The sequence below is a fragment of the Saccopteryx bilineata genome, chromosome 1 (genome assembly GCF_036850765.1).
Source record: "Saccopteryx bilineata isolate mSacBil1 chromosome 1, mSacBil1_pri_phased_curated, whole genome shotgun sequence".
Classification (NCBI taxonomy): Eukaryota; Metazoa; Chordata; class Mammalia; order Chiroptera; family Emballonuridae; genus Saccopteryx; species Saccopteryx bilineata.
This window is the reverse complement of record NC_089490.1, coordinates 87986334-88002624: the sequence shown is the minus strand read 5'-3', so window position 1 is coordinate 88002624 and position 16291 is coordinate 87986334.

Below are 16291 nucleotides of genomic sequence, written 5' to 3'. Positions count from 1 at the left end.
AATCAAAAATGGGCAAAAGAAATGAATAGACACTTCTCCAAAGAGAACATACAGATGGCCAATAGTCATATGAAAAAATGCTCAACATTACTAATCATTAGAGAAACGCAAGTTAAAACCACAATGAGATATCACCTCACACCAGTCAGATTGGAGCTCATCAACAAAACAACACAGAATAAGTGCTGGCGAGGATGTGGAGAAAAGGTAACCCTCCTGCACTGCTGGTGGAAATGCAGACTGGTGCAGCCACTGTGGAAAACAGTATGGAGATTCCTCAAGAAATTAAAAATCGAACTGCCTTTTGTCCCAGCTATCCCACTGTTAGGAATATACCTCAAGAACACCATAGCACTGTTTGAAAAGAAGAAATGCACCCCCCGTGTTTATGGCAGCATTGTTCACAATAGTGAAGATCTGGAAACAGCCCAAGTGTCCGTCAGAGGACAAGTGGATTAAAAAGCTTTGGTATATATATACTATGGAATACTACTCAGCCATAAGAAATGATGACATCGGATCATTTACAACATGGATGGACCTTGATAACATTATACTGAGTGAAATAAGTAAATCAGGAAAAATTAAGAACTATATGATTCCATACATAGGTGGGACATAAAAATGAGACTCAGAGACATGGACAAGAGTGTGGGGGTTATGGGGGGGGAGGAGAAGGAGGGGGTTGGGGGAGGGGAAGGACACAAAGAAAACCAGTTAGAAGGTGATGGAAGACAATTGGACTTTGAGTGATGGGAATGCAGTATAATCAAATGTCAAAATAACCTAGAGATGTTTTCTCTGAACATATGTACCCTGATTTATCAATGTCACCCCATTAAAAAAATCCTTGAACCATCCTCAGCTCTTCCTCCTCTCATATTTTACATTGGATCCATCGGCAAATCCAGTAAGCTCTTCCTGATTCTGACCAGTTCTCTCCACCTCCACTGTGGCCGATCTAGTCTAAGCCATGCTGGTCATTCTGGACCACTGCAGGGCTGCCCAAATGACATCCTGTTTCCACCCTGGCCCTTCCAGTCTGTCCTCACCACCAGCAGCCATGATAATAATTGTTATCATAATAACTGCTCCCAATATACAGTGCTTAGAATGTGCCAGATGCTGTTCTGAGTGCTTTCTTTTTTTTCTTTTTAAGATTTTATTAATTTATTTTAGAGAGATGAGAGAGAAAGAGCGAGAAAAAGGGGATCAGGAGGAGAAGGAAGCATCAACTCGTATGTGCCCTCACTTGGCAAACCCGGGATTTCAGCTGGCGACCTCAACGTTCCAGATCAATACTTTATCCACTGTGTCACCACAGGTCAGGCTCCAAGGGCTTTTTTTACATTAACCTTAATTCTCACAATAACCACATAAAGCAAGTACTATTATTATCCCCATTTTATAGATAATGAAACTGAGGCATAGAGAAATTAAATAACTTATGCAAGGTCACATAGCTAGAAAGGAATGGAATGGGATCTAAAGACCAAGGAATTCTTAGTCACTAACCTTTTAAAATACAAGTCAGCTCATGGTCTCCTCTGCTCAAAACTCCTCAGAAAGCTTTCCTGTCTTTCTCAGCATAAAATCCAGAATCTTTATAATGACCTACATGACCCCACAGGATCTGCCTCTGCCTCTTCTCCCATCCCACAGTCTGCCACTCTGCCCTTGCTTCACCCACACTGGCTTCTCTGCTGGTCCTAGAACACACCTAGTATGTTTCCACCCGAGGACCTTGCACTCGCTGTTTCCCCTAACTGGAGCGTTCTTCCTACCTCCAGGGCTCTGTACACACGACACCTTCTCAATGGGATCACCACTGCTCATACCTTTTAAAAATGAGCCCCCACCCCCACTTTACTACTTGCCATATGTTTATTTCTTTATTGTCTGGCTCTTCTCACTGAGGGTAAGCATCATGAGGGCAGGGACTTTGTCATTGCTCTATACCAAACACAAAAGTACCTGGCATATACGTAGTAGGTACTTAATTGAGAATTGTTGAGTTAATGAGTTAATGTTCCCACCAAACCTCCTTCTTTCCCATGATCCTCATCTCAGAAAAAGGTACCATCATCCCCAAGATCCCCCATGGGATTATTATCTGACATTTGTCCTTCTCTTCAAAAATCCAAGCATCCGCCCTGGCCGGTTGGCTCAGCGGTAGAGCATTGGCCTGGCGTGCGGGGGACCCGGGTTCGATTCCCGGCCAGGGCACATAGGAGAAGCGCCCATTTGCTTCTCCACCCCCACCCCTCCTTCCTCTCTGTCTCTCTCTTCCCCTCCCGCAGCCAAGGCTCCATTGGAGCAAAGATGGCCCGGGCGCTGGGGATGGCTCCTTGGCCTCTGCCCCAGGCGCTAGCGTGGCTCTGGTCGCGGCAGAGCGAGGCCCCGGAGGGGCAGAGCATCGCCCCCTGGTGGGCAGAGCGTCGCCCCTGGTGGGTGTGCCAGGTGGATCCCGGTCGGGCGCATGCAGGAGTCTGTCTGACTGTCTCTCCCCATTTCCAGCTTCAGAAAAATACAAAAAAAAAAAAAAAATCCAAGCATCCCCCAGATCTTGTTAATTCAACTTCCTAAATATTGTTCAAACTATCCACTTCCTATCATTGCTTCGGCCACTTCCTTGGTCTTGCCCTTCTATAACAGATGTCTGGAATGCCATGCAATAATACACCAAGTTTGCAGATTTGAATTTTTCAGTGTCCTCTCCATCCCCACGCTCCTTTATCAATCCCTAAGTCCTCCCAGCTCAGGTCCAAATCTACTCCTCTAGTGCTCCTGTTTCTGTAACCCTGAGCCAAGCACCCAGGAGTCGACTTCAACTCCCCTCTCTTCCACTTTTAATTCACTGCCAGTCTTTCCATTTACTTATCTGGATATTTCTGAAAACTGCCCATTTCCTTTCATCCTCACAGACTCTACCCTAATCTAGGCCATCACCCATCTTATTTGGGTTATCTCAACAGCCATCTGGTACTGGTCTTTTTGCCTCCTGCCTGGGCCCTGGTGATCTTCCTAAAACTAGTAAGTATGATCACAAGACTCTCCCACTTAAATGAATCTCTTTAAAATGACCCTTTCGCCTGACCTGTGGTGGCGCAGTGGATAAAGCGTCGACCTGGAAATGCTGAGGTCACCGGTTCAAAACCCTGGGCTTGCCTGGTCAAGGCACATATGGGAGTTGATGCTTCCTGCTCCTCCCCCTTCTCTTTCTCTCTCCTTTCTAAAATGAATAAAAAAAAAAAATTTAAAAAAAAAATGACCCTTTCCTGTGCACCCACATGCTCCCGCATGCGTCACCCCCAGCTTCCTGCCACACTCAACTTCTGCTATTGCCCATTCCCCTTGTGCCCCCCCTTCCCACACACACATACTCTGATTATGCTGTTCCTGTGGGCCTGGATGCTCTTTCTCCCTCTCCTGCCTGATCAATTCCTCTCCCTCTTAGACCCAGTTTCAAGGTCACCTCCCCTGTGAAGTCTTCCCTGACCCCTCTCACTTCCCCGACACTGAGTAATTACCATATTGTGGGGAGAAGGTGGGCACACCCAGCAAGGTCACCTTGGCTGAGGTGATAACAGACCAAAAAGCAGTTTGGAGTCCCAATAGTGAGGCCTTAGCAAGCACCTTCTGTGTACCTGAACTTGTTCTCAGAATCCCAAGGTCAAATCAGATGGTAGAAGCATTTGGCAGAGGACTGAGAAATGGGTCTGGAAAGAGGAGAAGGGAAGAGAATCACCATATCTGAAGCAGAGTCTATGTCCCCGTGCCAAAGGCTTTGAAAATACTACCTCATTTAATCGTCAGAACATCCCTGGGAGGTTGGGATTTTAAAAACAAAGGAACTGGTGGTAAGATTTACAAAACTAATAAAGGCAGCATTTCAAAGCAGTGGAGGAAAGGAAAGATTATTTAATAAAATACTTTAATACAGAATTGGCCATGTATATGGAAACAGTCAAGTTGGACTCCTTATGGTGTATTAGAACACCAATGGAGTAAACACAATAAGTGAATATTTATCTGAATTTAGAGTTGAGAAGGTCTTTCTCTGCATCACACAGAAGCAGAGACCATAGAGGAAAACACTGAGAGACTTGTCTATGTAAAAACGTATACATTTAGCATGTCAAAAACAAATTAATAAAGTTAACCCGAAAATGAAAAACTGGGAAAAATATTTTCCATGTTAGCAGACAGAAATCTAGGTTCAAGATCTAAACAGGCAATTCACATACAAAGCAAGTTCCATTTTCCTAGTAATCCTAGAAATACAAATTAAATCAAACTGAATTACCATTTTTAATCTGCCAAATTATCAGGCATTTGTTTTAATAAAATGATGGTGTTGTGGGGTGCCACTGGAGAATGTATCTTAAAACTGCTGATGCTAGAACTTGCCGTTTTAAAGGTTATAAACAGCTTCTGCATTCTAGGGCAGAAGAGGGAGTCTGTTTGCAGAGAAGACCCTTGCCCCCTTTGTTCTGAATTTTTCTGGAAAGACCACTTCCGGGCCCCTTGGTCAGGCAGCTGTGAAGTAAGAGCCTCCTGTTGCTCTTGAGGAAGCCCAAAGCCAGCCGCTTTGGACTAAGATGTGAAGTATTCCATTCAGTTGTATAAACTAGGTCTGTTAATTAATGAACATTTTTTTCCCCCTCCAAATCTGAATTTTGGATCACTATAGGCAGGAAAAGTGTGTGTGTGTGTGTGTGTGTGTGTGTGTGTGTGTGTGTGTGTGTTGGTTCACCATCTGCAAACAGGGAGGCTGCCCAGGTTTAACAAGGAGCCACCAGGCCCTGGCCGGTTGGCTCAGTGGTAGAACGTCGGCCTGGCGTGCAGGAGTCCCAAGTTCGATTCCCAGCCAGGGCACACAGGAGAAGCGCCCATCTGCTTCTCCACACCTCCCCCTCTCCTTCCTCTCTGTCTCTCTCTTCCCCTCCCACAGCCAAGGCTCCATTGGAGCAGAGATGGCCCGGGCGCTGAGGATGGCTCTGTGGCCTCTGCCTCAGGCGCTAGGATGGCTCTGGATGCAACAGAGCGATGCCCCAGAGGGGCAGAGCATTGCCCCTGGTGGGCATGCCGGGTGGATCCCAGTCGGGCGCAAGCAGGAGTCTGTCTGACTGCCTCCCTGTTTCCAGCTTCAGAAAAATACAAAAAACAAACAAACAAACAAAACCAAGGAGCAACTGGCCTGGGCTGTGGGCTGCAGGTGGTAGAGCCAGCCTGACCTTGGGATACACAGTCACATGTTGAGATGTCTGGCCTGACCAGGCTCAGCGATGAGGTCGGGAGTTCCTCCAGGAGAAGGACTATTCCCACAGCCAGCGCTTCAGGAGCTGAAGCAGGCTTTGGATGGGAGGTTCAAATTTCTCCTCCCTGGGGTAGGGGTCTGTACTCTGGGCAATAGGGACCCAGTCAAGGGCAGTCACACTGTGGAAGGTCAGCTGATCCCTGCACTGAGGCTGATGGGGGCTAAGAAAAAGTAGCCGATGCAGCCATTGGAGAATCTCAGACTGCAGCCCCTGGTGTCAGTGCCTTCCAGTTTAAATCTACCTTCTGTTCTCCCCAGACCGGTGTAAGGTTTTGTTAGGCTGGTGGAGGTTGTGTTTAAGGGAAGTCAGGGAGGGCGCTGAGCCCAGAGAAGCCATTCTGAGAGCTGAAGCCTGGAAATGTCACCAGATGGCAGGAGGTGACTCGTTTCTGGGGGGCAGGGCTATTGTCCAGAGGATAGAGGTGGCTGAAGTGACAAGTAGCAGCCTGGTTAGAGCAAGGAACAGACAGTATTGCTTTAAAGTCGCCTGGGAAGCAAACCTGTGAAGGCTTGGTCTCAAGGGCTGCCATAGGCTGTTTTCATTTCAGTATTAAAGAGCAGAGCGGCCCAGGGGATGGAGAATATGAGTACCCCCGGCTACAGGCAGAAGGCAGGAAAACACGCCCTCTTACAGACTGGGTGAGTGGAAATCGCCCCTTCAAACAGGAAGACAACTTTCTACCTGCTAAAAAAAAAAAATCCTTAAAGTCTGACCAGGGAGTGATGCAGCGGATAGAGAGTCGGACTGGGATGCATAGGACCCAGGTTTGAAACCCCAAGGTCACCGGCTTGAGTGCAGGCTCACCAGCTTTAGTGCAGGGTCACCGGCTTGAGCGTGAGATCATAGACATGACCCCATGGTGTCTGGCTTGAACCCAAAGATCACTGGCTTGAGCCCAAGGTTGCTGGCTTGAGCCCAAAGTTGCTGGCTTGAGCAAGGGGTCACTTGCTCTGCTGCAGCCCCCCGGTCAAGGCACATACGAGAAAGCAATCAGTGAACAACTAAGGAGACTAAGGAGCTGCAACAAAGAATTGATGCTTCTCATCTCTCTCCCTTCCTGTCTGTCTGTCCCTATCTGTCCCTCTCTCTGTCTCTGCCTCCATCACACACACACATTCACAAAAAGACTTGCTTTAAAAAAATCCTTAAAAATGTGCATATTCTATGACCCAATAAAACCATTTCCAGGCCTGACCTGTGGTGGCGCAGTGGACAAAGCGTCGACCTGGAAATGCTGAGGTCGCCGGTTCGAAACCCTGGGCTTGCCTGGTCAAGGCACATATGGGAGTTGATGCTTCCAGCTCCTCCCCCCTTCTCTCTCTCTGTCTCTCCTCTCTCTGTCTCTCCCTCTCCTCTGTAAAAAAACAACAACAACAAAAAAAACATTTCCAACGGTGTATCTATTCTAAGGTCAAAGAGAGGTTACTGTGTAACAAGGACCTGTGAAGCTGGATGGAGAACAAAAACATCACATCTTTATTTTCAGGAACCTCTCCCTGGAATTTAGCACTTCCTTCGCTTAGAAATGTGGGCAGCAAACCAAACCACAGTAGACAGCAATACCTGTGATGCTGCAGAGCTCTGGGACACTCATTGCTTCAAAATTCGGTTCTTATTAGCCCTGCTAGGAGATCTTGCTATTAAATGCATTTATAAAAAGCACATCTACAACTATATCCCAATTTTTTATTGTTGTTGTTGTTGTTTCAAAATAGACTGTGTTCTTCAGAGAGTTTTAGGTTTACATAAAATACTGAACAGGAGCTTGACCTGTGGTGGCGCAGTGGAAAAAGCGTCAACCTGGAATGATGAGGTCATTGGTTTGAAACCCTGGGCTTGCCTGGTCAAGGCACATGTGAGAAGCAAAGATGAGTTGCTTTCTGCTCCTCTCCCCTACCTTTCTCTCTTCTCTAAAATCAATAAATAAAATCTTAAAAAGAAAATGAACAAGAAAACCTGCTCCCAGATACTTCCTGTCTGCCTGCCCCCAAGTCTACCCTGTTTACATTTGTTCCCATTGATAAACCAGTGATGATACATCATTGTTAACTATAGTCCGGAGTTGACACCTGCGTTCTCTCTTTATATTGTCCAGGTGTATGGGTTGTGATGAGTGCACGCTACGTACCCACTACTACAGTCTCGCACAGAGCATTCACACTGCCCCCAAAGTCCCCGCAGGTCACCAAGTCATCCTATCCTCTCTCTTCCTGAACCCCTGGAGCCACTGATTTTCTACTCTCTCTAGTTCTGCCTTCCTGGTAATGTCATATAGTTGGAACCATACAGTATTTAGTCCCTTCAGATGGTCTTCTTTCACTTGTAATGGGCATTTAAGGCTCCTCCATGTCTTTGATGGCTTAATAGCTCATTTCTTCTTATCTCTGATAACACTGCATTGTCTGGGTGTCCCACAGTTGCTTTTCTGCTCACCTACTGAAGGACATCTTGGTTGCTTCTGTTTTGGCAATTATAAATACAGCTGCTATAAACATCTGTGTGCATGTTTTTGTGTGGATGTAATTTTCATTTGGATAAAAACTAAGGAGCACAGTTGCTGGGTTATATGGTAAGACTATCTTTAGCTTTTTTTTTTCTTTTTTTTTTTTTTGTATTTTTCTGAAGCTGGAAATGGGGAGAGACAGTCAGACAGACTCCTGCATGCGCCCAACCGGGATCCACCCGGCACGCCCACCAGGGGCGAAGCTCTGCCCACCAGGGGGTGATGCTCTGCCCCTCCGGGGCGTCACTCTGCCGCAGACCAGAGCCACTCTAGCGCCTGGGGCAGAGTCCAAGGAGCCATCCCCAGCGCCCGGGCCATCCTTGCTCCAATGGAGCCTTGGCTGCGGGAGGGGAAGAGAGAGACAGAGAGGAAGGAGGGGTGGGGGTGGAGAAGCAAATGGGCGCTTCTCCTATGTGCCCTGGCCGGGAATCGAACCCGGGTCCCCCGCACGCTAGGCCGACGCTCTACCACTGAGCCAATCGGCCAGGGCCTATGTTTAGCTTTTTAAGAAACCAGCAAACTGTCTTCCAAATTGGCTGTATAATTTGGCATTCCCACCAGGAATGAAAGAGCATTCCTGTTGTTCCATATCCTAGTCAGCATTTGGTGGTGTCCTTGTTTGGGATGTTAGCCATTCTAATAGGGGTGTGGTGGTGTCTCATTGTTATTTAAATTTGCAATTCCCTAAGGAGATAGAGTAAGAAAAACTTTGTGCCATTTCTGCTCCAGGATTAACTGCAAGTTTAGGTGATGCCTTCTGGTGGAAGATACTCTACCTGTTGTATCAACTAGCTTTTGCTGTATGACACACTATTCCAAAACTCAGTAGCTTAAACTGACTGTGCATCTGGGTGTGTTTGGGGGTTCAGATGATTGTGGCTGGGTGAGGCTGAGTGCTCCAGGCCTTGTGGCTGGGGTTGCTCTGCTCCAAGTGTCTCACACCTTCTTTAAATACCATATTTTCATAAATGTGTTTCAATATAATTGGCTTTGTTTGTAATCTTCTGTATATTATTTTATGCATTTAGCCCTATCCCAGCACTTGCCACACTGCTCTGCCAGGTCCTGCTTTCTTGTCTTTGTCCCCACTAGACCATGAGCTAGCTCCCTGAAGGCAGGGACTGTGTTTACATTTCTATTTTTCAGTTTTTATGATGAAAAATTTAAAACAAAGGGAGAGAATGGCACCATGAAATCCCATACACCCACCACCCAGATGACAGATTTGTGTCCCATTGCTTGCTTCCTTCATTCCCCTTTTTATTTTTTGTTGCTAAAGTATGGGAAAGCAAACCATTTCCCCCATGTGTTTCATTGTGCTTCTCTAAGAAATTCAGTGAGTAGTTTTTAAACCCATGAATCACTGTTCGTTGCAGAGCTGTTTATAATAGCCCCAACTGGAAGCAAGCTTGTTAGCTAACATTTGAAACAGAGGGTGTATCCAGTCAAAAGACTATGAGGCACCCATTCAGAGGATCAGTGCAAAAGTCACACAGCCATGTGGCAAAATGCTTATGACCAAGAAAAATCCAGAAAGGCAGACATCCTGGTCCACGGTGGTCTCTATGCTTTCATTTGTCAACCAAACCAAAAGACCTGCCTGGGTTGCTGGCCAGAATGGAGAAGGCAAAAAGGAAGGTGAGGATGAGGCTGGTTGGATGATACACAAATGTGTTACTTTCCCTTCAGAATATTCTTCAGTGTCCTTGACGTCACCTCTCCAAGCTGTTATCTGCCAAGCAGAATTGCTGTGGCGGCTGTCCATGAGGCCGGACAGAGGACTGATGGAATCTGTGGGCTCCCTGGGGGAGCCAGCTGGAGGCACAGAAAGCCTGGCTGTGGACCTAAGACAAGGCGCTGTCCCCGCCCCTCCCCAGCCCTTCTCAGTTCCCAGAAGGGAGCTAACGTGCTACACAGCTGTTTATTCTTCTGGGTCTGGGGTTTGGAAAGGCAGCGTTGCAATGGCAGGGAGTTATCTGCTGTTCCAGGCCATGTGTATTCTTCACAGTGCATGCGGGCCCTCGCCCCACTCCACCGCCCGGGTGGCCCACCCATCTGGGTGCCTGTGATAGAGGACGGTGCTCACTCAGGCTGTGTAAACGGTTTTCAGGGTCAATAGTTGTGGTGCCTCTTTCCTCTGGCAGAAACCTGTCTTGGATTGACTGCAAACCCATGTGACCTGTTGGCTAGTCCTGGGGAAAACAGACCCACCTCACAGCTTGTCTCCCAGGCACACTTTCCTCAGAGGAGAGAGCTGTTCACAGCACAGTTCCCTGCATCCACCCCATCCCCTGAGAGCTCAGTGCTCTTTAAACAGGAGGTGCCAAGTTAATGCTTGTTCTCCCAAGTACTGTGCTGAGTCCAGGGTCTTCATGCTATCTTAAACATGAGACCTGAGCCTGGCCTGTGGTGGCGCAGTGGATAAAGCATTGAACTGGAATGCTGAGGTCTCAGGTTTGAAACCCGGGCTTGCCCGGTCAAGGCACATTCAAGAAGCAACCACTATGAGTTGATGCTTTCTGCTCCCCCCGTTCCTTTTCTTTCTGTCTTTCTCTCTTCTCTCTAATAAGTCAATAAATAAAAACCTTTTAAAAAAATAGGTGATGGATGATGGGTACACAACTCGATCAACAGTTCAAATGCCATGGAGATGTTCACCAGAAACCTATGCACCCTTATTGATCAATATCACCCCAATAAATTAAATTTCTAAATTTAAAAAAAGATTAGTTGACCTGTAAAAAATATAAATAAATAAATAAATTTTAGTGCCGGTTTATGATAAATGATACAAATGAAGAGCTAGAAAATGAGTAGTAGGATGCGATCCGGTAGGGTCCACAGAGTGCAGGAGCTGCTGTTCCTGCCGAGTTTGGAGTGTGCCACCCTCCCAGCATGTGGATGCATTTACCAATGTAGAAGCTCTCTCACTGGGTTTTTATAGTGGTTCCGTTACATAGGCACGATTGATTAAATCACTAACCATTGGTGATTAGCTCCATTCCCAGCTCCTCTCTTCTCCCTAGGGGTGGGAATGGTGGTGGTGGGGTATTGAAAGTTCCAACCAGGGGTCCCCAAACTTTTTACACAGAGGGCCAGTTCATTGTCCCTCAGACCGTTGGAGGGCCGCCACATACAGTGCTCCTCTCACTGACCACCAATGAAAGAGGTGCCCCTTCCGGAAGTGCGGCGGGGGGCGGGGCCGGATAAATGGCCTCAGGGGGCCTCATGTGGCCCGTGTGGCATGCTGTAGTTTGGGGATTACCATTAGTAATCACATGGTTGGTTCCTCTGGCAATCAGTCCCTTCCCCTCCACAACTTAAAGGGGATTGAACTGGCAACCTCTGTGCTTCGGGATGATACTCTAACAAACAGTTATCTGGCCAGGGCTGCTTTGCTTTTTCTTGTCTCCCTAATCTATCACCAGCGGATTTCATGTAACCCCTTATATCTTCCCTTTTGATTCGCATGTGTAAAATAAATGGTGAAACTACCATTTTTCAAAGCAATTTCTCAATCCATTGAGATTTCGCTTCCCAGCAATTGTTGTCAGTTTGGCTCAGATAAACTCATAAGAATTCTTATAGGTTTGGATGTTTCTTACGTTGACAGCACCTACCACAGGTCAGGTCTTACCATGGCATGTCATCTAATCCTTGCAGTCATTTCATTCTGCCAAGCAGATTCTTATTCCCATTATACAGAGGAGGATCTGTTACTGATGAGTTTGGGTCTTGTCTGCTGATAAAAAAGAATTTAGACCAGAGACACTGATAAAAGCAAAGGCAGGTTTATTGAAACTCTGCAGAGGGCAAGAACACTGAGATAGGGTCTCAGACTCTGTGCATATGCAGGGTTTGGGGGCTTAAAAACAGGGAAGTTGCTAGGGTTAACCAATCAGGAAATAGGTTAGCAAGCTTCTTTTTTTGGAATACAGATGTCCAGGTATATGTCACGAAGTGAAGCATTCTGGGATTGTGCAGCATTTATTATGGGATGCAGGAAGAGACTTTCCCAACCAAGTATTGAGTTTGTCTCTGTGATTTGTGGTTTGGCTTTAGACCTGGAAAACAAACTTAGAGGAGTCAGGTTAGTTCCTAGACTGTTGTTCTATGCTACCAATTGATAACTGCCATATTTCTGGCAGGGCTTGACTGGGAGCAATTTTGGGGAAGATTTTATCCTGTTTCAGATCCTGAGGCTCAGGGAGGGCAGGTAGCTTATTCAAGGTCACACAGGTGACAGAATCTAATGCAGGGATCAGAATAAAGTGTGTTGGACTCCAAATCCTGATCCTTTTTAGACTCTTCTTCAACAGACAAACCACCTGGCCCCTCCCAAACCCTTTCATGGCAAAGAAGATTGCTCACACCCTCCTGGTATCCACTTCCCCATCCTTCTTTAGTAACAGAAACTGTAATTGGGCACATTGTAGCTCCGTCCAAAGCCTACATTTCCTGACTTCCCTTTCAGCCAATTGTGGCATGAGTTAGGTTACAGCCAATGAGATGTAAGGAGAAGCATCACGTGGAACTTCTAGTGGTCTCCTTAAAAGAGAAAGGAGACTGCTTTTGAGTAAATGTTTGTTAATTAAAAAAAAAAAGAAAAAAAAAAAAGGAGGAACAGAGGTATTATTGTTCTGCCTTCATATTTCCTTCCTGCTGGCTGAACTTGGACAAAATGGCAGGAGCTCAAACAATTGCCTTGGGCCATGTGGAGCTGTGTTGGTAGGAGAGTGTAATCACACAGACTCCATTTCTTTAATATGACCTTTTCTCCTTTCTTTCCTTTTGATTCAAACTGGCCTCATCTAGTACCCTCACGCACCTACCTCCTTCTCCCTTGCACATCCATTCCCTTAATCATTAAGCTCTCAAGACAATGAGGTTCTGGTCAGCATCAGATAACCTTAGAAACAAAGACAGAGCCTGACCTGTGGTGGCGCAGTGGATAAAGTGTCGACCTGGAAACGCTGAGGTTGCTGGTTCAAAACCCTGGTCTTGCCCGGTCAAGGCACATATGGGAGTTGAAGCTTCCTGCTCCTCCCTCCCTTCTCTCTCTCTCTCTCTCTCTCTCCCCCCCCCTCAATCTCTCTCTCTCCTCTAAAATGAATAAATAAATAAAAATAATTAAAAAAAAAAAGAAACAAAGACAGAGTTTCATTCCAACTAGAGATAATATCTAGGCCTCAGTGGTGTTTCACCTCCAGACCCAGGAAAGCAGAATGACCCCACTGACCACATGCTTTAAAAACTAGACAGAATTACATCGTGGGACCCTGGTCGGCTGGCTCAGTGATAGAGTGTCAGCTTGGCGTGTGGATGTTCCACGTTCGATTCCCGGTCAGAGCACATTGGAGAAGTGCCTATCTACTCCTCCACCCTTCCCCCTTTCGCTTCTCTCCCTCTCTTCTCTCTCTCTCCTCCCCTCCTGCAGCCATGGCTTGATTGGAGTGAGTTGGCCCCAGGCACTGAAGATGGCTCCATGGTTTCTGCCTCAGGTGTTAAAAAATAGCTCTGGTTGCAACAGAGCAAGGGACCCAGATGGGCAGAGCATCACGCCCTAGTGGGCTTGCCAGGTGAATCCTGGCCGGGGCACATGCAGGAATCTGTCTCTGCCTCCCCTCCTCTCATTAAAAAAAATTAAATTAAATTAAAAAAAAAAAGAATTACATCATGACTGATACCAGGACCAGCTGCAATGATCAACTACTTGTTAGCACTGACCACAATAGAGACCACAACCCTAACCCCACCATGATAATGATTTTTTCCCTTATATAGCCCATCTCCTAGAAGCCACCTGGGACCCAAATCTTGGAGCTAATAGCTCACCTGTGATTCTGGGGTTTTTTTTGTCACTATTTCCTTAAAATAAACTTTTACTTTCTTTGCTGTAAACTCGTGTTCGCATTTTATTGGCTTTGATGCACGCAGGCAAAAGAACCCCTTTAGTTCAGTAACAACAACAAGATGATGAGTCACTATCCCAGTTCGAAGGCCCCCTTATAAATCATCAGCTCTTGCCCTGGCCAGATAGCTCAGTTGGTCAGAGTGTTGTCCTAATATACCAAGGTTATGGATTCAATCCCTGGCTAGGGGACATATAAGATTTCACCAATGAGTGCATGTATAAGCGGAATAATAAATCTACTGGTATGTCTATCTTTTCCCCCCTCTCTAAAAATCAATCAATCAATAAATTAATTAAATCATCAGCTCTTCTCTATTAAGCCTTTCCTTCAGCATTTAAACAGGCTCAAATTTCTCCCAGCCTTAAAGAAAAAACCCTTCTTCAGTCCCATGTTCCCTTCACCTCCTCTTCCCAGTGCATCAGTTGGGAGGAATCAGCTATTCTCAAGGTTGCCATGCCTCCATTTCCCAGACATTCCTCAACTCCCTGAATCTGGGTTTCAGTCCTACCATTCTAGCTAACTTGCTCAGGCAATTAGTTAAAGACAGCTACATCTAATGAACTTTCTTTTTTTTGTTTTTTGTTTTTTGTTTTTTTTTTTTTCTTCATTTTTCTGAAGCTGGAAACAGGGAGAGACAGTCAGACAGACTCCCGCATGCGCCCGACCGGGATCCACCCGGCACGCCCACCAGGGGCAACGCTCTGCCCACCAGGGGGCGATGCTCTGCCCATCCTGGGCGTCGCCATGTGCGACCAGAGCCACTCTAGCGCCTGGGGCAGAGGCCACAGAGCCATCCCCAGCGCCCGGGCCATCTTTGCTCCAATGGAGCCTTGGCTGCGGGAGGGGAAGAGAGAGACAGAGAGGAAAGCGCGGCGGAGGGGTGGAGAAGCAAATGGGCGCTTCTCCTGTGTGCCCTGGCCGGGAATCGAACCCGGGTCCTCCGCACGCTAGGCCGACGCTCTACCGCTGAGCCAACCGGCCAGGGCCGAACTTTCTTATTATCTTCTAACTAGATTTCTCAAAAGCATCACACATTGTTGGCCACGCCCTTCTTAGACACTCTTCACCTTGCGTTCTGCACTGCTTCTGTTCCATCTGCCTTTTCAGCTGCTTCTTCTCCATTGTCTTTGCCAGTTTAGCCTCTGCTATGAGCTCTGTTCCTCTCCATCAAAGGACTTGACTTTTCTTGCATGTTGAGTTCCTCAAACTGAACATGTCCAAACTGAACTCATAGTCATTCTCTTCTCTCTCCCCCCAAATCTAGCAGTTCTTGCCAAAAATCTGAAAGACTCTTTGACACATCTCTTCCCATCACTACCCACAACCAATTCTTGCTCAAGCCTTGACATTTCATCTTCTAAATAAAGTCCATTCACTGCCATCAGTCAACTCAAATCACTATCATCTTTCACGTAAAACTAGTACAATAGTCCAGTCCCTTAATTGGTCTTCCTGCCGCTACTCCAGTCCCCCTAAAAATCATTTTTTTGTACATAATAGTCAGAGGGTTCTTTCTACCAATGGAATCATCTGCTTGCTCAAGTCTACAACTTCCCTTTGTCCTCCAGATGTATAGTCCAACTCCTGCCTGGGTCCTACAAGGTCAGAGCCTGCCCTAAAACTCCTTCATCTCACTCCTCCTCTATCTCTGTTCCAGCCATAGAGACCTCCTAACACATCTGCTTCTAGAACCCAAACACTCCCTTTCCTCACTGCCTTGTGCACTTGCTGTCTCCACCATTTGGCCTGGCCTTTTTTCCCTGCTGCCAGTTAACACTGCATTCCCAAGCCACATCCATAAACTTCTCTTCCTAGAATTTAGCACCACTTCGAAGACTTACTGTATTCCCCCATGTATAAGACACACAGTTTTTAAAAAAAATTAGGGGTTTAAAAACTGGGTACGTCTTATACAGTAGTTGTAGATTGTTTTAGTTGCATTTCCTGCTTTTCTGCGTGCTTGTTTTTGTGTTCATTGTTGAAGACAGTGATTCATCATCAGGCACAGATGAGGACAAACTAATGGATGGGAATTTTGACAGTGATGAGTTGTATGAATTTTATGATGAATAAAACTTGAGTTCAATAACTTTATGTAATACATTTTTCCCCCAAATTTCAGGCCCCAAAATTAAGGTGCATCTTATACATGGGAGTGTCTTATACCAGGGGAAATATGGTACATATGTAACTATTGTCATCCCCAATTAAAATGTTAGCTTTCTGAAGGCCTGTCTGGCTTGCTGCTTCACCCTTAAAGGGCCAGGCATGGTAACCCAAAAACTATAAGTGAATGAATAATTCACCCCCTGTAGCCCTTATCGTGTTCATAAAGAATCCTAGTCCGATGCTTTGGGAGCTCCACCTGAAAGGCATCCTGGGAAAAGTATGCAAATGAAGATGGGCGGGGAGCAATCACTTAAGGAAGACTGTATCTTCCAGGAGGAAGAGCGCGCCTGCGCACACGCTCCACTAGGGCACTGTCCCTCTTCGGCCGTGGGGTGGCACTAGGCGCATGCTCTCTGGCAACACGGTCCTCCAGGCCGGCTTCG